Genomic DNA, 24,001 nt, shown 5'->3' with positions numbered 1-24,001 from the left:
CGTTTTGGGCTTCAAAACTACATCACCACCCAGCCCGAAACGACATCGTTTTGAGCATTTTTTTTTTTAAAAAAAGGCCAAATCAGGGTGGCTCTAGCCACCCCCTGGCCGGTCTGGGGGTGGTCGAACCAACCCCATGGCCAAGGGGGTGGTCCGGCCACCCCCAAAAGGCCAAAAAAAAAAAAAAAAAAAGAAAGAAAGAAAGAAAGAGAAGAAAAGGGGGGATCGGGTGTTTTGGGGGTGGCCGGACAACCCCCAAGGGCCTGGGGGTGGTTTCGGCCACCCCCTACCCGCCGTATGAGGTGGCCGAAACCACCCCCAGGCCCTTGGCCACCCCTAAAAGCCCAAACCCATTCTCCCGTGCAAATTTTTTTGGGCTTTTGGGGGTGGCCGGACCACCCCCAAGGGCCTAGGGTGGTTTTGGCCACCCCATACGGCCGGTAAAGGGTCGCCAAAACCACCCCAGCCCCTTGGGGGTGGTCTGGCCACCCCCAAAACACCCGATCCCCCCCTCCCCCCCCCCCCCCTTTTTGGACATTTGGGGTGGTCGGACCACCCCCTTGGCCATGGGGGTGGTTCGACCACCCCCAGATCGGCCAGGGGGTGGCTTCAGCCACCCCGATATGGTCTTTTCTTTTCTTTTCTTTTTTTTTTTTATTTAAAATTTTTAATATATATATATAAAGAATAATAATAATAATTTTAATACCTAAAACGACGTCGTTTTGGGTTGGGTATGTGTTGTAGTTTTAGGGCACAAAACGGTGTAGTTTTGGGATGAGGGTATAATGGGCATAAAAATTCAAACCGTTTGACTTTAACGTTAAAAACTAACAGAAGGGTCCAAAGTGAGAGCAAACCAAAGCTCAGGGGGCCTAAATAAGAGTTTTGGTAATTCAAGGGGTGTTTGTCAAATCGGCTGGAAGTTCGGAGGGGCTTACTGAAGTTTCCTCAAAAAGACTTCATTAGCCAAGCTTTTATTTTGGGCCAAGTACGATGAACTGGGCCCAGGGACATGCCCGCCCCCTCTCTCCCCCTTCCATTTTTTTTTTCTTTTTTTATTCAAAAGGGCAGGCTAGGGAGACCAATTGTGGTTATTCTACCTGTGCATGACTATAGTAGCACCTACCTGTTGGGAGCCGCACAGAAGGGGTCTCCAGTCCCACCAGGGCATCAATGAGAATGAAAGGCTGCTAATACGAATCAGACATATATGAGATTTTTCATTGCGAAAATTCGAATCCACACCCTAATACATGTTCTAATCACTTAAAATTTTTCTTGAGCCACTAAACCACCACTCTTGATGGTATGTGTGTATGGTTTGAGAATGAAGCAAAAGGTCCTTGCACCCATGGCCTACTTGAACAAATGCTAGAATTAGAAAGATAATAAAAGTAAGGATTTAGTGATTTTTTTTTTTTAATTAAATTTTCTGTCAAATCATCATCCTCTTTAGGAAGAGACATGGGATTATAAATTATAAGTTCTTTGGGTTTGACATACATAACATGCATATTTGTGGCATTTTTAACATTAGACTTGGGTTGAAATGTGGGTGTAATATGTAATATGTATCACTATTACACTTTTTATGGCTTGCCATGAAAGACAGGTTGGTTACAGGAGAAAGGTTGTTGAACTGTGGTTATAGAGGAGATGTTCAATGCTCTTTTTGCAGGAATCAATTGGAGAGCCGTAACCATTTATTTTTTGAATGCAATTTCTGCTATAGAATTTGGAAGTTTTGTATGTTCAGATGCAGAGTGGCTAATTCTCCAATTATATGGGAGGATATTCTTCAGTTGGGATGTGGTTCTTGGGGTTGTAAAACTCTTAAAGGCTTGATTTGTCGTCTAGTCTTGTGTTCTGCAGTGTATAATATATGGTGCACTCGAAATGAAATTAAGCATGCAGGTCATCCAAGCACAGAGGAGCAGATTTTGAAGAAAATTCTGTGAGAAGTTCGTGCTAAAGTGGCTGGGACAAGAAGGTTCCCAAAAACTAGGGAGAATCTCGTGCTTTGTTCCTTATGGAACTTGCCTACAGCTCTGCTATGTTGATGCAAGTTGGTGCAGGTTTTTCTGGTTTTTGTGTTTTGCTTCTGCTTTTGCGGCCTGTGTAAAGTCCTCTGTAATGGCTTGGTTAGCTTGTTCTGTTTGCTGTATGATGGTGTCTGCAGGTTGTGATTTCCTTTAGTGTGTTTGGGTTTTGGCCTCTGTGAGGCTGTGTCTTATCCTGTTTGTAATTGGTGTTACTGTGTTTTTGGTTTGTTTGATTTCAATGAAGTTGCTTATTCATCAAAAAAAAAACAATAATCATAACTCTAGTTTGTTGCTATTTTGTTAGGAAATACGATTATGGCCTTTAATTCCAAGTAATTATTAATTGCCATGAAGAAAGTGTATTGAAAAATATGATCTTGGCACATCATTTATCTACCAAGATAGCTTGATAGATAAATGATATGTCAGGAAGATAGACTTTCTCGCACATGTGCTCAAACTTTTCTGGCATATTTGATTACACGCCACGAAAGTTTAACGCTGTCTTGGTGTGTACTCAAATATGTCAAGAACGATTTATTGTCTGCGGTTTGAGTGTTTTTCTTATTTTTGTAGTCAATTGAGCTAATTTATTAACATGTGAGGAAGTTAATTACTACTCCCATACTGTATATATAAATAAATTGGCCAATTAAATTCTATTATTATTGTGCGTTCAATTAGGATAGAAAGTAGTAGACTCCTCCACACCCAAAACACAATGTTTTCCCTCTACAACCATCGATATAGAGATATATATTTTTGTGGTACTAGCATGCAATCTTTGTGGGACAAAGTTTCTTAGAGAAATTTTTTGTAACTCAATTTATATATATTAAAGTGTGTGATTTTAATATATACTTTAAAAAAGAGTAATGCTACCTATTTAATCTCACTTTTATTTTATTGGGTTAATATGACAGTACCCCATGAACCCTTAGATCAGCTGATCTTGTAGGCAAATTGCCGAACCGCATTAAATCTGTATTTCGACTCTCTTTCTTAATCTTTCTCTTTTCGATTCTATATTGTTCATCTATTATTGTGTACGGTAACAACAATTGGTATCAGAGCCTAATCCTACGATGGCTGGGGTTGGTACATCTTCTGCAAAGTTCGACATGATGAAGTTCGATGGATTAGTTAATTTCGAGTTATGGCAGAGACGTATAAAGGATTTGTTGGTGCAAAAAGGGATGGTGAAAGAGTTATATGGGACGAACCAGAAGGGATGGCGGACATAGATTGGAAGGAATTTGAGGCTAAAGCGGTGGCTACTATTCGGCTTTGTCTGGGAGATGACATAATGTATCACGTCATGGACGAAGAATCTCTTGCAGTAGTTTTGGGAAAACTGGAAAGCCGGTATATGTCAAAGTTGTTGTCGAACAAGCTCTATCTAAAGCAACGGTTGTATGGCTTGAAGATGGCGGAGGGCTCGAATCTAAGCTAACACATCAATGTGTTCAATCAGATAATCGGAAATCTGAAGAGGGTTGATATGAAGTTCAAAGATGAAGACAAGGCGTTGATGCTATTGAATTCACTCCAACTGCTCCTATGTATGAGAATCTGGTTACAACTCTAACATGGGGGAAAGAGTCCTTGGAGTTAAAGGACGTTACAGGAGCCTTGTTTGCTTTTCATCAAAGGAAGAAAAAAATTGATGATAACTCTCAAGGAGAAGGGCTAATTGTAAATGGTAACTATGAGTGTGGAAGAAGCAGTAACAAGGGTGATTCAAAAGGCAAGAATTCTCGGTCAAAGTCCAAGAGAAGGAAGGACATCAACTGTTATAAGTGCGGAAAGAAAGGGCACATTGAGCGGGACTGTCCGAACTGGAAGAAGAATAAGGACAACGAGAAATAAGGCTCCTCAAAATTTGCGAACGTAGTGGATGACAATTCAGATGATGCTGATGGTGATATGCTTTCTATTGCATTTAATTCAGAGCATCATGTAGATTCTAGGATTCTGGACTCGGCATGTTCGTTTCACGTGACGTCCAACAGAGATTGGTTGGACACCTATAGCTCAGTTAATTCTGGTATAGTTACTATGGGTAACGGTGCACATTGCAAAATTACTGACATAGGTAATATTAGAATTAAAATGTTTGATGGTATGGTTAGAATATTATGTGATGTTAGACCTGTATCGGATGTGGAAAAGAATCTGATTTCATTGGACACCTTAGACTCAAACGGTTATGGTTATAAATCTGAAGGTGATTAATGGTGCGATGGTAGTGATGAAGGAGCAGAAAAATTCAAAGAATATCTATAAACTGTTGGGAAGTATAGTTGTAGGTGGAATCGCCTCTGTAGAGTCTGAGTCTGATTGTACTGTTTTGTGGCATATGCGGTTGGGTCATATAGGTGAGCGGGGCATGTTGGAGCTTCATAAGAGAAATCTGTTGAAGGGTGTCAAAACGTGCAAACTTGATTTCTGTAAGTTCTGTGTTCTAGGGAAACAGAATCAGGTACAATTCAAGACAGCCACACACAAGACATAGGGAATTTTGGACTATGTTTATTCTAATGTTTGGAGACCTATGAGGACAGCGTCACAAGGAGGACATATGTACCTCATGATCTTTATTGATGATCTCTGCAGAAAGGTTTGGGTGTACTTCATGCGGTACAAATCAAAACGCTCGCCAAGTTCAAGTTGTGGAAAGCTGAAGTGAAGAACCAGGCTGGAAAGAAGGTTAAGTGCCTCAAGACATATAATGACACTGAGTACACAAACGACATGTTCAGAGATTTCTGTGAGCAGCATTGTATAAAGAGACATTTCACAATACGTAAGACAACACAGCAAAATGGTGTGGCGGAAAGGATGAATAGGTCTATTGCAGAGAGAGCACAATGTCTCAGGCTGAATACTGGACTTACAAAGATTTTCTGGGCAGATGTTGTGAGTATGGCATGCTACTTGATCAACAGGTCACCGAGGGCAACACTAGATGGGAAAGTTGCAGAGGAGGTGTGGACAGGTAATGAGGTAGATTACTTTGGATTGAGAGTATTTGGTTGTCCAACCTATGTTCATATACCTAGTAAAGAGCGATTGAAGGTTGATCCAAAGTCTAGACAATGTGTCTTTCTCGGATACGGGGAAAGGGGTCAAGGGTTATAAGTTTTGAGATCCCAAGGCAAACAAAGCAGTGATCAGCAGAGACATAGTATTTGATAAAAATTTCATGTTAAAGAGTACTCAGGATGAAAAGCAGCAGGGGCCAGAAAGCAGTAGCAGTGATAAGCAAGTGGTGCAGGTAGAGTTAGAGACTCCTGTGCAGGAGAACACTTCTTAGGGTATAGAGACCTCTACTTCAGGAGTTGAGCAACATCACATTATAGCCACAAACACACCTAAATGCACTATCAGGCCACCAGTCAAGTACGGTTATAAAGATATGGTTTCCTATGCTCTTATCATCAACAGCGAAGATCCTACTACTTTTCAAGAGGTTGTCAATAGCCAAGAGAAGAGTAGATGGGTGGGTGCTATGGCGGAGGAAATGGAGTCGCTGCGTAAAAACTAGACATGGGATTGGTGGAGCTTCTAGAGAGGAAAAGGGCGATAGGGTGTAAATGGGTGTTCAAGAAAAAGGAAGCAGTATCAGAAAAAGGGAAGAAAAGTTCAAGGCTCGCCTAGTAGCAAAGGGTTATGCACAACAGAAAAGGGTTGATTACGAGGAAATATTTTCCCTAGTGGTCATACTTTCATCAGAGCGGTATTGGTGTTGGTAGCTCATTATGACATGACATTGGAGCAAATGGATGTGAAGACAGCTTTTCTCCATGGTGATTTGGAGGAGCAGATTTACATGGAACAGCTAGAGGGGTTCAGTCAACCTGACTAGGAGCACTTGGTCTGTAAATTGAAGAAGTCACTTTATGAGCTGAAGCAGTCTCCAAGGCAGTGGTATAAGCGGTTTGACTCATACATGATTAGAATTGGTTACAGGAGATGTGAGTATGACTATTGTGTTTATGTGAGGAGCCTTGATGATGGCTCATTTATTTTTCTGTTACTGTACGTGGATGATATGCATATTGCAGCTAAGAGTACAGTGGAGGTCAACAAACTGAAGGTTTTGTTAAGTAGAGAATTTGACATGAAGGATTTGGGTGCAGCCAAGAAGATTCTTGGGATGGAGATTCGCAAAGATAGGGATGCCAAGAAATGGTGGTTATCTAAAGCTGGCTATGTGAAGAAGGTGTTGGATAGGTTTAGCATGGAGAATGCGAAACCGGTTAGTACACCTTTGACGAATCACTTCCGTTTGTCTACCTCACTGTGTCCAAAGACAGTTAAAGAAACTGAAGATATGTCTAAGGTCCCATATGCCAGTGCAGTGGGGTGTCTGATGTATGCTATAGTATGTACCAGGCCAGATTTGGTTCATGTAGTGAGTGTGGTGAGCAAGTACATGGCAAAATCCAAGGAGACAGCATTGGGATGCAGTTAAATGAATTTTAAAATACTTGAAATGTGCTACAGACTACGACATCACTTTTGTCAGATAGAAGAGTGATTTGCCAGTTGTGGGATATGTGGATGCAGATTATGCTGGAGACTTGGATGCTAGGAGATCGACCACGGGTTATGTGTTCACTCTTCTTGTAGGAGGACCCATATGTTGGAAGTCTATGATCCAATCCACGGCTGCGATGTCCACAACTGAGGCAGAGTACATGGCGGCGGCTGAAGCTGCAAAGTAAGCTTTGTGGCTCATAGGGTTAGTCAAAGAGCTAGGTATTCAGCAAGATGGAGTTTCATTGCATTGTGACAGCCAGAGTGCCATTTATTTGGCAAAGAACCAGGTGTATCATGCAAGAACTAAGCACATTGATGTGAGGTTTCACAAGATCAGGGAATTGGTTGCTATAGGTGAATTGTTACTTGAGAAAATCCACATTTCTGAGAATGCAGCGGACATGTTGACAAAGCCTTTTACTGCAGATAAGTTCAAGCACTGCTTGGACTTGACAAATGTCTCCAGGTGCTAGAGAGGAGAAAGATAGAGGTGGCGGCATCCCCAAACCTATCAGTTCCAGGTGAATCCAAATGATTATCTTCGAAGAGGTAAATACTCGCCAAGGTAGAGATTGTTGGAACTGGTGGCTCATATTAATACCAGTGGAATGCTAAGTAGATGAGAGCGGAGTGAACGTCACGATAGCGACGTTCACGTCCATACAAGTAGGGTTTAGGGTTTTTCCTATATATATGTATGATGTAACCCTGAATCTTTAAGAGTAAAAATACAGCCACTTTTTAGTGGACGTAAGCAAATTGCCGAACTACGTTAAATCTGTGTTTCAACTCTCACTTAATCTCTCTCTTTTCGATTCTATATTGTTCATCAATTATTGTGCACGATAACAACAGACTCTAACATATATTTTAGAATGAGAAATGATTAGTGTCAATATTTTTTTTCTTCATATTTTTGTCTATCTCGTATAATAAATCAACCATTAGATTTGTAGACTTATGTGGATTTCACCTAAGTCAATGGTAGATCTCACAAATCTAATGGTTGATCTATTAAATTTGTAGGAGAATATTGACAAAATATAGACAAATTATTGACACCAGTCAAGTCTCATTTTAAAAAGAGTAATACTACCTATTTATTTCATCACACTTTTATCTTATTGGGTTAATGTGGCAATGCTCTTTAGTCCTTAGATCAGTTGTTGATGGTCATTGTTACATTAATCGTGTGGAATGTGGATATAGTATGTAGCATTACTATTTAAAAAATGAAAAATGATATTTTGCATTCTTCCGATATTCTCTGAACATAACATGCTCAATCCACCATTGAATTTTTTGCTTCCCTTTCTAATTAAGATTGATTTAATGGTAGACTCAAGATGTCGTGCAAGAAGAATGTTGAGAAAATACAAAGTAGCATTTCTCTTTAAAAATTTACATTAAAATCACACACACACACACACACACACACACACACACACACACACACACACACACACATAAGAAAACTCTATACATTGTGAACAAAGAACTGAATTTCCTCCCCTCCAAACTGGTCTGAAAAAAATTTTCTTCAACCTAGTCGAATAAGTGTCAAGTGTCATTTCTCACATGTTTTCTTTAAAAATGCACACACACACACTAAAGAAAACTCTATACATTGTGAACAAAGAACTGAATTTCCTCCCCTCGAAACTGGTTTGAAGAAAATTTCCTTCAACCTAGTTGAATAAGTGAAAGTGTCATTTCTCACATGTTTTCTTTAATATTTTAAGAGTCATTTATTGTCATTTTACTAATTTAGGAAACCCAAACATTAATTTTTTAGAAACCCAAAAATGTTAAATAACACTTATCACTTCTTAGAGTAGGTTGAAAAAAACTTCTTACAAACTAATTTGAAGGAAATTTATCTCCGTCAACAAATTAAAAAACATACATATATCACGGGGGATCAACCTATAGATGAGACAAATAAAAAATAGAAATAGCTAAGGCTGTTCGTAAAATTTTATTTGAAAAAGATTGAAAAGAATATTACTCATCCAAATTAAAATTATATTTTAACTATCACCCTTTCCTCCATTCATTTTTTTTAAAAGCATATATTCTTAAAAAAAAATTCTAGTCAGACGTGTATTTTGATGATCAGATCGCACCAATTAAAAAGTCCGATTTAAGAAATTCATTGTACATCACACAATCCATTTAAATACACCAAAATCTCACACACACACACACACATATATATATATATATATACACTACATATATTTCCTCATTATCAAATGACACCATTCGTATTTCATCCTTTTACAATTGTTGTTAGAGATTAAAGGGAAATTATATCAAAATACCTTGAGTAAGCACGCCAAAATTTTTTTGTCTTTAAGTTTTTTTTTTGACAATTTACTCACTAGGTCAATTGAAATGCCAAGAAAATTCATACCGTCAAATTTTTTTAACTGTCGTTAAATTGATTGAAACGCATTATTTTGCTACGTCAGCATAATAATTTTTTATTAATTTAATTTAAAAATTAATACAATTTTTTTTTTTTTTTTTAAAAAAAAAGGGGTGGCCGGAAACCACCCCTGGCCACCCCCAGGTGCTGAGGATGGCCAGCGGGCCACCCCCAGGCGTTGGGGATGGCCAGCGGGCCACCCCTAACCACCAAAGGAGTGGCCCTCAAGGGCTAATAGGGGTAGCCCGCAGTCCACCCCTAAACCTTAGGGGCCACCGCTAAACCCAAGGGGTGGCTGCGGGTCACCCCAAATCACCCAAGGGGTGGCCACTAGCCACCCCTAGGGTTTAGGGGTGGCCTGTGGGCCACCCTAACATCCCTTGGGTGGCTGCAGGTTTGGGGTGGCCTGTAACCACCCCAAGGGTGGTTTTGGGTGGCCCACCTAACCACCCCCTAGGGTTTAGGGGTGGCCTGTGGGCCACCCTAACATCCCTTGGGTGGCTGCAGGTTTGGGGTGGCCTGTAACCACCCCAAGGGTGGTTTTGGGTGGCCCACCTAACCACCCAAGGGGTGGCCGTGAGCCACCCCTAGGGTTTAGGGGTGGCCTACCAGCCCTTGGGGTGGTTCGCGCCTTGGGTTTAGGGGTGGCCTGGGTGTCTTCCGGCCACTCCTTCTATTTTTAATTTTTAAATTAAATTAATAAAAAAAATTATTATGCTGACGTGGCAAAACGGTGCGTTTCAACCAATCTAACGGTAGTTAAAAAATTTGACGGTAGAGATTTTCTTGACATTTCAATTGACTCAGAGAGTAAATTGTCGAAAAAGAAAACTTAAGGGACAAAAAATATTTGGTGTGTTTACCCAAGGTATTTTGATATAATTTCCCTACATTATATCAGCCAATAGCATGCATGCATCATATATTTCCTCATTATTTGTTAGAAAAACAATATGGTACAGTTTATAAGAAATTTGACCTAATCTAAATGAGAACGATCTTGACGCTCTTGTGACTTCAACCACGATAGGCCGCCTTTTTATTTCTACCTATGGAACCTTCGCTTATAGGTGATCTTTTGTACTTAAAAGCTTTCAATAATATCGAAGAAGACTCACCAGCATAGTTTCTCTTTTCCATGATCTTTTTTAAATAGAAGCCACATATTGCCAAATCAAATTGCACAAAAACAAATATAGGAACTGTCATCCTGCTAAACAAACATTTTCATTGGAATATATAATATATTTCATAATCTACTTGTAAAGCCATGGGGTGCCTTTCTACTTCTATCTTTAGCATGAAAAATTAATAGGGGTGAAAAGTGGGTTACGGTTAGTGGTTATTGGCTAAAACCGATAACCGCAACCTCCTAGGCAGTTAATAAAATCGGCTAACTGCTATTAGTAAAATTGATTAACAGCTAGCAATTAGGGCTGTTAAAACCACTTGCTATTTCAGCCCTAAAAATTAATATTACAACATAAGACTAGAGTAAATCTAGCACACGGTTGAATGTGGGTGATGATTGATGGAAGAAGTGTAAATGTGAGATGGAATTGTATTGGATAATTCTCCACTTAGGGTAGGAGTCACAAGCATACAAGGTACTTGATAATATTTCTCAATGCCTTTCTCCTTGTTCCACACTTCTATTTATAGCTAATAACTTAAGTAGAGCTCCTTTCTACTTTTTTTGATGATGGGGAACCTTGACAAGGCAGAGCCCTTCGGACCCACCCCTGCAAAATAAACCTCGGACCCGTGCACCTCACCCTCGAAAGTTTCCCTACACGGATCCTGGCTTTTTACACAAAGGGGTGTGGCCCCAAGGGAAAGTTTGCACCTAGCAAGTCTCGAACTTTGGATCTATGGAGTGATACTCCCTAAGACCACAAGCCTCAATCACTAGGCCAACCCCTTGGGGTTGTCGAGTTCCTTTGTACTACGACTACTTGCCTAGTGATCCCAATCCCTTCTACAAGTTAAGAACCGACTGATAAATGATAAACTTGCTAGATAAAGATAATCGATATAAAGATATAGTAAAGATAGTTACTGCCCAACACTCCTCTGCCACTTTCCACGGTAACACTAATCCAAGCATTTGGGATTAGGTTTCCTACTTCTAACACTCCTATCGAAACCCCAAAACCTAACTGAAGCTAGATGTGGCAAATCCTGCACCCTGATTTTGACCATATATAAAGCCAATCCCATTATTCATGAGTAAAAGTGGGATATAACAAAAATTGATATCTTAAATCAATGATCAGCATATATTAGATCACCGGACAAAACTTTTGGTTTGGTTATTATAGAAGTACCCAAAATCAAAAACCACAACTCCAGACATTTAAAAGCCTTGGGGGGAAAGAAAAAAAGACCGACAAGTACATGAAGATGAAATATCATTGTTTATGTGTTTCACAAAGAGCAGGCACTAGAATATGAATATCAGAATTAATGTGTACTAGAATGTTAGGGTTTGGTAAGGAGAGAAAGCAAGAAACTTACATTAAAAGTCCATTAGCGAGGACAGTGGGGCCCGGCGTCTCATACTTGAAGTTGGAAACAACGGAAATACATAAATTATTCTTCTCGGGCACAGGAGAAACATCAAGTAGGATGCAGTGAAGAAGACGACGAGGTGAATCACGAACAGTTGTAAATTTTATTATGCAGAATCTTTCCTTCTCCAAATGGATTAAACGAGGAATAGGGGGTGGATCATATCAAGAACAGGAAGATCCAGACCTTTAATCCTCCCTGTTAGCCACAAATCCAACTCGAAATCGTACGCCAGCAATTGAAAGTCTGTTGTAATCCAATATAAATAATTTCCTACTGCCACAGACCTCCCCATAAAGGGTCCGATAGGATATTTACGAAGCTTGCGACGGGCAGGGTCAAGCATTTTCCAAGAACAACTCTGCACTTCGTAGATAAAGAAATTTGCAAAAGAACGAAAATGAGGGTCACGTATTCTACCTTGTAGGAATTCTGGAAGTGAAGCAACGAGAATCCTGTTTGGATTCTCAAGAGTTGCAGAGAGAATTTGAATTCCCATGTGACATGGAGGATCCGGCAAGGCTTCCCATAAATCGGTGATGGGGTCATAAACCTCACCGCCCGGGGCGAAGGGAGAAACGCCGGAAGGAGAATAATGGTATCCAGATAAGAGGTATAATTTACCGCCCAGGACTAAGATGTGAGGGAACATTCTTGGAGAAATCATGGATTTAACAGGGATCCAGCTACCGGCGGGATGCCTAATGTTTACCTTATACACATCGTCAATTAAAGATGGAGGCCGATCAGAATCGAAGCTTCGGCCACCAACAGAGTATAGATTGGAGCCTAGCAATACAAAGGTAGAATTAGCCTGTGGAATACGATGTCTCCAAACTTCAGAGATGGACCCCTCAGCGCCGTCAACCGCGTCCGTATGAATCTTCATGATATACCACCTTTCGACGTCATCCTGCTCCCCCTCCTCAGAGAGAGGCATAGAGATGAGGACTTCGTAAGGAGGAGATGATGATGATGATGAAGAACCATCAGTTTTTCTTTTTTTTTTTCTAGGCGAGATGAAACATCAGTTGATTGAACGACCATGGCCCCCTTCAATTCCATCGAGTATTTGTTATAAGGGCGGTTGGTTGGAACTTGGAAGGTGTAGACTGTATAGAGAAGAATTTTACGTCTGGCGTGTGAGGCGATCTGGGATTCTAGCGGTGGAGAGTTTAGGGTTTGGAGGCGATCTCGGATTTTAGGGTTTGATATGGAGAATTGGGGAATTTGCCAAACTCGTTGGAGTGAGGTGTTGAAATTTAAATTTATGATATTTAGGTCTCGTTTGCTTCGCGGAATGTCTAGTTCATTGGAAAAGCATTAGCTACTACTAGAAATAAAAGAGTGTGAAATAGATTCGCTATTCATATTCTTTTGTTTGATTGTAACGATAGAATAGATTAGTTAAACCTATTCTTTCATTTGGTACAATGCAATATGTTGGTAAATGGAACCATATTGTGATCAAATTTCCTAAAAATATCCTTATAATATAAATACAATTTATATTATTAAGGACTTTTATTCTTTTTTTTTTTTAAAAAAAAACACATAAACAACTTTACTATAATTTATTTTTCTTATTTGTTTTTAATTTGTCAGGTATGTGGCTTTTTTTTTTTTTTTTTTTTTTTTGCATTTATGCTACAAAATTATTTGTATAAAAAAAAAAATTAGTTGGAGAATATACAGAGAATCAAAAGAAATCAAAAAACAGATTATATATTTGTATTTTATGAAAACCTTGTAGATTCTGTTTCTCCGTCAAAGAAAAATAAATAAATAAAATAAAAATTGAGAAAAAAGAGATATAGAGAAACAGAAATTAAAAATAAATAAATAAATAAAAAAAGAGAAACGGAGAAAAGAAAATCAGAGAGAAACGGTAAAGAGAATCAAAATAAATTTTTTTTAAAAAAAAATGAGAAATAGTACAGGGAAGAGAGATGGCATAGAGAAAAAAAAAAATTTTGTTTGTACTTGCAGAAAAACTGTATCAAAAGAATTAGAGAGAAAATAGAAAGAGAGATAGAAAAAGAGAGAGAACAAAATATAGAAACGGAGAAAAGATATAAATATATATATATATATATATATATATATATATAGAGAGAGAGAGAGAGAGAGAGAGAGCGAGAGCGAGAGAGAGAGAGAGAAATCTAGAAGAATCAGAGAAAGAGAACGAAATTTAATCCCACAAGTGGGGTTTTTTGTGGCAATTTACACAATTAATTTAATCACACAGGAAATGATTAGCTAAGTCACTCATTTTTTAGTGGTTTAACTAACCCTGTGTGTATGAGATTAGTAGTCCTATGTGAATAGACTATTTCCAAGAATAGAGTGTTACCAAACAAAGGATTAGCAATACCTAGTGTTAGCTAGTCCAATCCAAAGGACTATTCCGCAAACCAGGCGGGGCTTTAGGCTCTTCCTTCATATGCATTGCCATGTGTAGGATTGCTTTTTGTTTCTATTGGTTTATCGGAAAAGAATAATCCAGGTGTAATGATTATTAATTGAATCTGGATGACACGAAGCGAAGCATAGAAGGCCTATATGTAATAGTTATGCTTGCGAATCTATGAACTGGACCAGTGAGAGTTGTAGCACAAGTTCGTTTACAAAACAAGCCATATTAGTCTCGACTTTCAGCTTGATAACTACACAACCAAGGCAAACCAAATTTTGACAGGTTCAGAATCTAACTCATTAATACATTTGACTTGTTGAATTTGTTGATAAAGATATTGGAAGCCTGACTAAATTAGAGATGGGTGCCTACACTTAAACTACCCTAGGAAGGGACTTCCCACATAAGATTCTTTTACCGAGATCTTGAAAGCAATTACAAGTTTGTCATTGCTCTTACACGTGAGTATTTAAGTAAAGACATGTTCTGCATCACCGGAAATTCTGGATCATCTCCTTCATAAAGTGCATTAATTGAGAAACATCTTGGTTTGCCCGAGGCTTGCAGTTCTATTGGTGTTGAAATGCATGGCAGTGGAAGTCTTTGAAACTCAATTCCGGTAACCACCGCCTCTCCCACTCCAAGTCTACAACCTGTATTGAAGTTTGAATATTCGTGGGTTTGATATATGATTGTCATGGCTGAAAATTCAAGCTTGGTTTGGGTGGGCTGAATTTTTGTAGAGTGGTGTGCAGGTACTAAATGAATTTCAACGTTAGAGGTGGAATTGGGTACTCGATAGTTTCCTCACCTCCACTTGTTCTCATTAACTCTTTTGAACAAACCATAGTCTTCCTCATAATGGGAAAAGGAGAGAAACTTCATTTTATTTGGCCATAAAAAGTAGGCAGTCGACTATTTGTTTGACACAAGCAGAGAGGGATAGAGAGCTAAACAAAGGTGAATATCAAATATTAGACATTAAAGAAAAAGGATTTCTGCAGCCTAACAAAACCCCACCAACTCACCTTTTCACGATCAATTGACTTATAATATTCCAATATATATTTTATCACATACATATAGCTACCCAAGCATTTCAATGGTCAGACCCTTGTGCTTTACGTTTTCAAACACCAAACTAAAAATCTCCGAGTAAACACCGTAGCTCCCCCTCCAACTACCCCACTATAACCCAAAGTCAAAAGAACAAAACACATACCATTCCCCAGCACCCTTATATATATATATATATATATATATATATATATATATATATAGATATTCGATTCCCCTTTCACTTCCTCCCTACCATTTTCAAAAGCCTAAAGACTCCGAGAGATTATGATGAAGAAGGCAATGAAGGGACATTCTCTTGCATTCGCTTTCAACATCATTTTCTTCTTCATCATCATCCTCTTGCTCTCTCATTCCACCCATGTCGACGGCTTGAGACTTCTCAAAGATCAATCTTATTCTTCAACGATGGATGGTTTGATGATAAGCAAAGATTATTCTGGACCCAGCCATGGGGGAAGCGGCCACTAAGCAAAGGTACATCAGTTTTGCAGGAAACAAAGAGGCTTTATTCAACATAGTCATGATGAATATTATTGCTTCAGCTTTGGTCTCAGTCAATCTCTCTCTCTCTCTCTCTGTATATATATATATAGTTATATACTGCAGCCTTTTTTGTTTTTTGTTCTTTTTTGTAAAAAATTTTTTTTTTTCTTCAGTGGATTGTGTTCATCAGTGCAACAATGTAGCCCATATTTTTCTTTTGTTATCATAATAAGTGCATGCATGTCATGATGTCAACCAAGAACAAAAAGGGATTGCATCCTCAACATTGTAAGGATTTGAAGTTAAATGCAAATGGGCAAGTCTCCTTTCTGGAATAGGATGGCAAGAATTTCTATCAACCAAATTTCATACGCCCGAGTTTACACATAGGGTAACATTGAGTCCATAGTATATATATGGACCTAATAACAATAAGCATGGATGATGGATGATGGATGTAGTGCGGCAAAGAGATGGAGAAAATTATTACGCGTAACAATTATTTACGAGAAATGATAAAATTCATTCTTTCAACCATCTTTGTATTGTACGTGAATAGATGAATCTACGTCCCCAAGAGGTAGTTCAATCGGCTGGGACCATACTTAATGAAGTGGAGGTCACTAGTTCGAATCCCTATCCCCCCTCTTGTGCGGACATATCACAAAAAAAAAAAAAAGAATAGATGAATCTACCATTGAATTTGTGTGAGACCTATATGAGTCCACAACATTATTTATCTATGCTATTCCCTCGAAGGCCAATAAGAAAAGAATTCATTCAATCAATTAATTACTTTGTTAATGAAATTTATGATGGTCTTGTAATCAAGAGATGTGGGATAAAATCTCATCTATATTAAGAACAACGATGGTTTACGGAATGAGAGGTTCTATGGGTACCAATATTTCTTTTACAAAGAGACAAGAATCAAAGTGATATAAAGCTCATTCATTGGTACTCGTATACCATTTTTCTTAATTAATTGTTTCTATCATCTCCAATATATGAACTCGATCCACGTCAGTTTGGTATCTATATTTTGGTAATTAAAAAATTATAGAATTATCTTCTATTTTTCAGGAGAGAGAGTGAGACGGGAGATGGCTCCTGTGCTTGCATTTAGGACGCAAAACTAAAGAATGTGGCAAAGGTCAATTTATTATTATATATATATATATATAAAGCCCTTGGCGTATAGGGAATATATATTGAAGAGACTTTAAGCGTCAAGAAAGCAACTTGAGCATATATGCCTAAAAAACTCCCAAACAAATTGACTTGGCTCCCAACAATATTGTTTCAATTGTCCAAAGGCCAGGGGTGGGTTTACGTTTTTCCAAGTTCGAATTCGAAGCTATGGATAAACAACCTTCTAGCACTAGCCAACAAGTAATGCCCAAAGTCAAAGGAAATTAAGCTATTTATTTTATTATAATTGCCTCCCATTGCATTGGATTCTCTCTAATTAATTTGCTCCAAGCCATCCCAACACCTTGAAGCCCCACAGCTAACAACAAAATAGAGAAATAGAATAGAAATGAAGTATCAATATTCATTCTCTTATATTTGCCTTCAATTAATGTCATTTTTCATATATTATAAGTAATGCTATTTAGTAGATTTTTGTACGATATGATTGTCATACAATTGAAAAGACGTAGCAGTGAAATCAGCTTTTGGCCATGGATTACCATTTAGGCTTCTCTTTTTTTTTTTTTTTTTTTTTTTTTTTTCAATGCTGATCTAGAAATTGATTTTTAGTGCAACATCATCGAGTTGTATAACAATTATAGAGCTTGTTCATCATTTCTTTCTTTTTCTTGCTCTTCTACAGCATGCATGTGGAGGGCTTCCTTGGAATATGGATGAAACTATAACGTTTACATAAGGGGGCCCAATGGCCCATGAATAATTCTAAAAAAAATATATACTTTTTAACAATTGATTTATAACTAAACATTCAAATACTTATATAAAAACATGCTTTATATAAACTATAAAATATTTCGTACATGAGATAATTAAAGAGACAGATTATAAAAAAATTATTATTATTGGCACAATTTGTTTCTACAAAGTGCATATAATGAGCTAGTAGAAAGGATAATTCCAACTTTAAATATATATAATTGTCTGAAATTTTTTTAAAAAAATTGAATGGTATCTAAACTAAGAAATATATTGCATCATAAAATTATTTTTAATGAAAAGAGTTATAAAATATATGCCTTTGAGAAGAAACCTAAAGATCAAAGCTCACACATTTGTTTCAATTTTTTTTTTTTTTTTTTTGCGGTTTTAATTTTCAGAAACGTTGGGGGACGTGGCTTTTCTGTAAAAAAAATTGTGGTAACTTCTACAAATTTTGTTTTTTCAAAATTTTTAGGGATTTTTCTTCCGAAAAATCTTTAGGACAAGAGGACCAGTACTTGCAAAAAAAAAAAAAAGGAAAAAAACTGGGAAGAGGGCCATGGCCCACCGGGGTCCCAAGCCCCTACTTGGGTCCGTCAGCCTTGATCCCTCTTAAATATCAATTTCCTCCTTTGTTAATAAAGACCTCATCATTAGCCAAGCTTTTATTTTGGGCCAAGTAAGGATGAATTGGGCCGAGGACATGCCAGCCTCCTCTCTCTCTCCCCCCCCCCCCCCCCCCCCCATTTTATTTATTTTATTCAAAAGGACAGACTAGGGAGATCAATTGTGGTTATTCTACTTGGGCATGACCATAGTAGCACCTACCCGTTGGAAGCCGCACAGAAGGGGCCTTCAGCCCCACCAAGGCATCAATGGGAATGAAAGGCTGCTAATACTAATCAGACATATGTGAAAATTCTCTATTGCGGAGATTCGAACCCACACCCTAATACATGTCTTAATCACTTAAAAATTTTCTTGAGCCATTGAACCACCACTCTTGATGGTATGTGTGCATGGTTTGATAATGAAGCAAAAGGTCCTTGCACCCATGGCCAACTTGGACAAATGCTAGAATTAGAAAGATGATAAAAGTAAGAATTTAGTCAGGTTTTTTTTTTTTTTTTTAATTAAATTTTCTGTCAAATTGTCATCCTCTTTAGGAAGAGACATGGGATTATAATTTATAAGTTCTTTGGGCTTCACATACATTAACATGCGTATTTGTGACACTTTTAACATTAGACTTGGGTTGAAATGTAGCACTATTTATAAATTAATCATAACTCTAGTTTGTTGCTATTTTGTTAGAAAATACGATTATGGCCTTTAATTCCAAGTAATTATTAGAGCCATGAAAGTGTAACTTTTTCTTGGTGTATACTCAAATATGTCAAGAACAATTTATTGTCTGGGGTTTGAGTGTTTTTCTTTTTTTGTAGTCAATTGAGCTAATTTAGTAATTTATGAACATGTGAGGAAGTTAATTACTACTCTCATATGTATATATAAATAAATTGGCCAATTAAATTTTAGAGTTAAATACTATTTAAGTATTTGTGGTTTGCATCAAAATCAATAGCCACCTGTGTTTTCAAAAATATTGCAAATGGTACATGTGGTGAGCCAATAAACCCACTTGGTACCTCTGTCAAGATTCCGTTAAGTGTTTTAACAGAATGCCACATCACCCTTACACGTGGGCGCCACGTGGTATGGCATCTGGGTTTTGGGTACAACGACATATTAATTTAATTTTTTTTTAACAAAAAAAAAACAAAACAAAAAACAAAAAAAAAACGCTGGGGTGGCCGGCCATCCCGTTTGGCCTAGGGGTGGTTCGGCCACTCCCAGACGACGCCAAACAGGGTGGCTGGGCACCCCAGTGTATTTTTTTTTGGATTTTTTTTTAAAAATAAAATATGTTTTTTTGGTTTTTCTTTTTTTTTGGATTTTTTTAAAAATAAAATATGACGTGGCACCTAAAGACTCAGGTACCACGCCACGTGGCACCCACGTGTAAGAGTGACATGGCATTTCGTTAAAAAACTTAACAGAATCTTGACAGAAGTACCAAATGTGTTTATTGGCTTACCACAGGTACCAGTTGCGATATTTTTGAAAACTCAGGTGGCTATTTGATTTTGGTTCAAACCACAGGTACTGGAATAGTATTTTATTATTGTGCGTTCAACTAGGACAGAAAGTAGTAGACTCCTCCACACCCAAAACACAATGTTTTCCCTCTACAACCAGCGATATAGAGATGCATGAAGCAAGAAATATATTTCATTCTACAACAATGTGCACATGCTATGAATTGAATTGATATATTTTTTTTTGGTACTGGCATGCAATCTTTGTGGGACAAAGTTTCTTAAGAGAAATCTTTTGTAACTCAATATATATATATATATATTAAAGCATGTGATGTTAATATATATTTTAAAAAAGAGTAATGCTACCTATTTAATCTTACTTTTATTTTATTGGGTTAATATGACAGTACCCATAAACCCTTAAATTAACTCTTGTACGTTAAAAAAATTCTAATAACTGGACACCGTTACATTAGCGTGCGCCATATGGAATGATGATGTAATATGTAGCGAGCATTATTCTTTTAAAAATGAGAAATAATATTTTGTATTCTCTCAGCATACTCAATTAATGTGGCATGCTTAATCCAGCCTTTTAAATAATGTAACACTATATTTACTATGTGACGAGGTATACATATTTCATTTTTTATAATTTTTTTATCAGTAACAAGGGTGTTTTTTTTCTTCTTCCCGGTGTGTTGGATTGTAACATCCCCAGCCCGTTAAGGCTGAGTTTGCCACTTCTCTTCTTTTACAATAAACATTTTTGCAAAGATCTATAAGGTCTATCAGAGTACTTAATTTTAAAAGGTACGATAAATGAATAAAACATTATTCAAAAGATTTTATTACAAGCGAAATTATAAAACATTAAACTTTAGTTGCGGAATATCATATTATTACAATAACTAATATGAAAAGACTTTGAAAATTAATAATTATTTCCGCCCCCATTCCGGCCTCCTATTCTAGCGTCCTTTCTACCTGAAAACAAGAAATAAAACTGAATAAGCCCAAAGGGGGCCCAGCAAGTAACATCCACAACCATAAATAGTTTTACTCCTTGTTCTCAGTTTTAAATATCGTTTTCGCAAATAAATATACTTCTAGCCATAATAATATATGTATGTACGGTTGCATCTCCCGTAGCATATACATACTATTACCTCTAGTAATAAATCATCTTTATAAATCATCATTGTAAATCATCATAGTATATCATTGTTCAAATTATATTATCATTTTTTCGTATTAGGGCCCATGTACACTGTTACCCCTGTGTACGAGGGTTGCGGGTCCTGTGACCATGGCACTGAACTGAGGCCTCAGCCATGCCCGACCGTCAATTAACTCTTTCTCTTGGTGCACTTAACGGTCTGTTGATAGAATACCACCTTCTGGCATAGCCTCCTTCAGTGGTTTCACCTCCATCCGAGTATCGGTACCGAACTCTCATCTTTACTTATCTTGGGGCCAAAAATACTCTCCTCCATACACGTGCCCTCATTTCATAAACATTTAACTCATTTTTTGTACTTTTCTTTGTACTTCTTTTGATGCATCTTAGGGCAACATGTAGGAGGGTTTATCATCATTCTTCTTTCTTATAATCATCATCATTTCTCAACTTTCTTTTCTAAAAAATGGAAACTTTTCCAAATATAAACTTGTGTACTTAGAAAGCATTTAAAGAAATAGAAACTTTCTAAATAATTCTTTTAGAAATCCTTCATGCATGCAACATATCTTCAAGACAGGTAAATAAAATAATCATTTACAGTTTGATACAAGAATGAATAAATAGCATGACATGAAGTAATTTTAGAAAGGGTAGTGAATTTACTTACTTCTAGACTGAAGCTAAAAGTGGTCTGAAGGATCTAGTTGCTCCAATCTGACTAACACCACTAGTATATCTTTTGAAACTAATTTCTCGAGTCCGTTCTGTCTCGTGTTCTTTCTTTCTTGCAACTCTTTGTCTCGCCCTTTCTCTCTCTGTTTCGTGTAAACACTTAGAGAAAGAAGAAAGACCGAGTAGAAAACGGAAGACGGAAGAATATGTGGAAGAGAAGGGAGAGGAGTGGTGAAATTTGTGAAGGGTGAGGACTCTATTTATAGGAAACCATCTCCATCTACCAATCTTCATCTACAAACCTTCATCCACTAATCTCCATCTATAAATCTCCATCTACTAGTACTTATCTATAAATCTCCATCTACTAGTATCCATCTATAAATCTACCCTCCTTCTATTAATACTATTATACCTACCATTGACTATTCTACCTTCTATTTTACTATTCCATCTACCAACACTATTATACCTTCCTTTATCCATCTACAATTCTACCATCCTTCTACTAATACTATTATACCTACCATTGACTATTCTACCTTCCATTTTACTATTCCATCTACCAACACTACTAAATCTACATTTATCCATCTACAATTTTTCTTACCATTTACTATCCTATTATTTCACCAATTACCATTCTCTAATTACCACTCTCTGTAATATCATAAATTTCCCCAGAATTAAAATCATAGGCTAAAATGGATATCAAAATAACATCATCATCAAAATAATCTATTTAAATAACTTTAAAAATTCCGAGGCGCTACATGGATATTCCTACAATATGGAGTTGGAATATCCACCCATGCATCCAATACTGTGTCTAAACAGGATATTTCAATTATTGTTGTAGTCGGGGTAGCATCATTGGTTGGATGGGGTTGTTGTGATCCGGTGCGTAGCCAAGGTACATGCATGCAATCTTTGTGGGACAAAGTTTCTTAGAGAAATTTTTTTGTTATATATATATATATATATATATATATATATATTAACGCATGTGACTCACACTACAAAAAAACTGTACAATTTGTAACGGCACTTTAGTAACGTGTTAATAGGGTTGACACGTTACTAAATGTTAGTAATGTGTGTGGCGTGTTAATAATTTAGGTGTTGCTAAATCCATTTTAGTAACGTATCAATTTTAACACGTTAATATTTAGTAACGTGACAAGATGGACAAGTTTCTAGACTTTAGTAACGTGTCAACCATGTTACTAAATAGTAACGTGTCAATTTTGACACGTTACAAAACCATGATAACAATAGCTATCAATTGTTATTGTTACCAACACCAACATACATCATTTTTCAACATACATCCATATCTGATACATTCATTTGGATGCATTTCTCAACATACATTCATTTCTCAACATCAATAGCTATCAACATATATCATTTCTTAAGTCGTATCTGAACTATAAATCAAGATGATATTCTAGTAACGTGTTACATTTAACATGTTACTAAAATATTTCACAAATTGACACGTTACTAATTGGTAACGTGTCAAAAAGTAATGAATAATAAACACGTTACAAATTGATAAGTTTTTTGTAGTGTCACATATATTTTAGAATAAGAAATGATTGGTGTCAATATTTTTTATAATCTCATATAATAAATCAATCATTAGATTTGTAGATTTATGTGGATTCCACCTAAGTCGATGGTAGGCCTCACAAATCTAATGGTATCTATTAAATTTGTATGAGAATATTGAAAAAATATGGACAAATTATTGACACTAATCATTTCTCGATCATTTTAAAAAGAGTAATGCTACCTATTTATTTCATCACACTTTTATCTTATTTCGTTAATGTGGCAATGCTCATTAATCCTTAGATTAGCCCTTGATGGACATTGTTACATTAATCGTGTGGAATGACGATATAGTATGTAGCATTACTATTCAAAAAATGAAAAATGATATTTTGCATTCTTCCAGTATACTCCGACATAACATGCATGCTCAATCAACCATTGAATTTTTTTGTTTCCCTTTCTAATTAAGAGTGATTTAATGGTAGACTCAAGATGTCGTGCTCGATGAATGTTGAGAAAATACAAAGTAGCAATATTTCTCTTTAAAAATTCACATTAAAATCACATGTTCTGTTGATCTGAGTAAAAATACATACAAAAATCACACTTTAAAAATAAATATTAAGTTAATAGAATAAATGAGAAATTTCTATAACTAAATTTAAAGAAAACTCTATACATTGTCAACAAAGAACAGAAATTTCGTCCAAACTAGTTTGAAGAAAATTTCCTTCAACCAAGTTTAATAAGTGTCAAGTGTCATCTTTCACATGTTTTATTTAATATTTTAAAAGTCATTTATTGTCATTTTACTAATCTAGGAACCCAAACATTAATTTTTTAAAAACAAAAAAATGTTGAATGACACTTGTCACTTATTAGAGTGGGTTGAAAGAAACTTCCTCCAAACTAGTTTGGAGAAAATTTGTGTCCGTCAATAAATTAAAAAACATACATATATCACGGGGCAATAGTCAACCTATAATTAATCCCCCAAAC

At 36.9% G+C, this 24,001-nt stretch overlaps 1 pseudogene; it reads right to left on the bottom strand.

Moving 5' to 3' along the window:
- Positions 1-11,463: 11,463 nt before the first annotated feature.
- LOC148586150 (uncharacterized) lies at positions 11,464-12,532 on the bottom strand (annotated as a pseudogene).
- Positions 12,533-24,001: the final 11,469 nt, after the last annotated feature.

The sequence above is a fragment of the Corylus avellana genome, chromosome 4 (assembly GCF_965113065.1).
Source record: "Corylus avellana chromosome 4, dhCorAvel1.hap1.2, whole genome shotgun sequence".
In the NCBI taxonomy this organism is placed as follows: Eukaryota; Viridiplantae; Streptophyta; class Magnoliopsida; order Fagales; family Betulaceae; genus Corylus; species Corylus avellana.
This window is presented reverse-complemented; position numbering and strand designations above follow the sequence as displayed.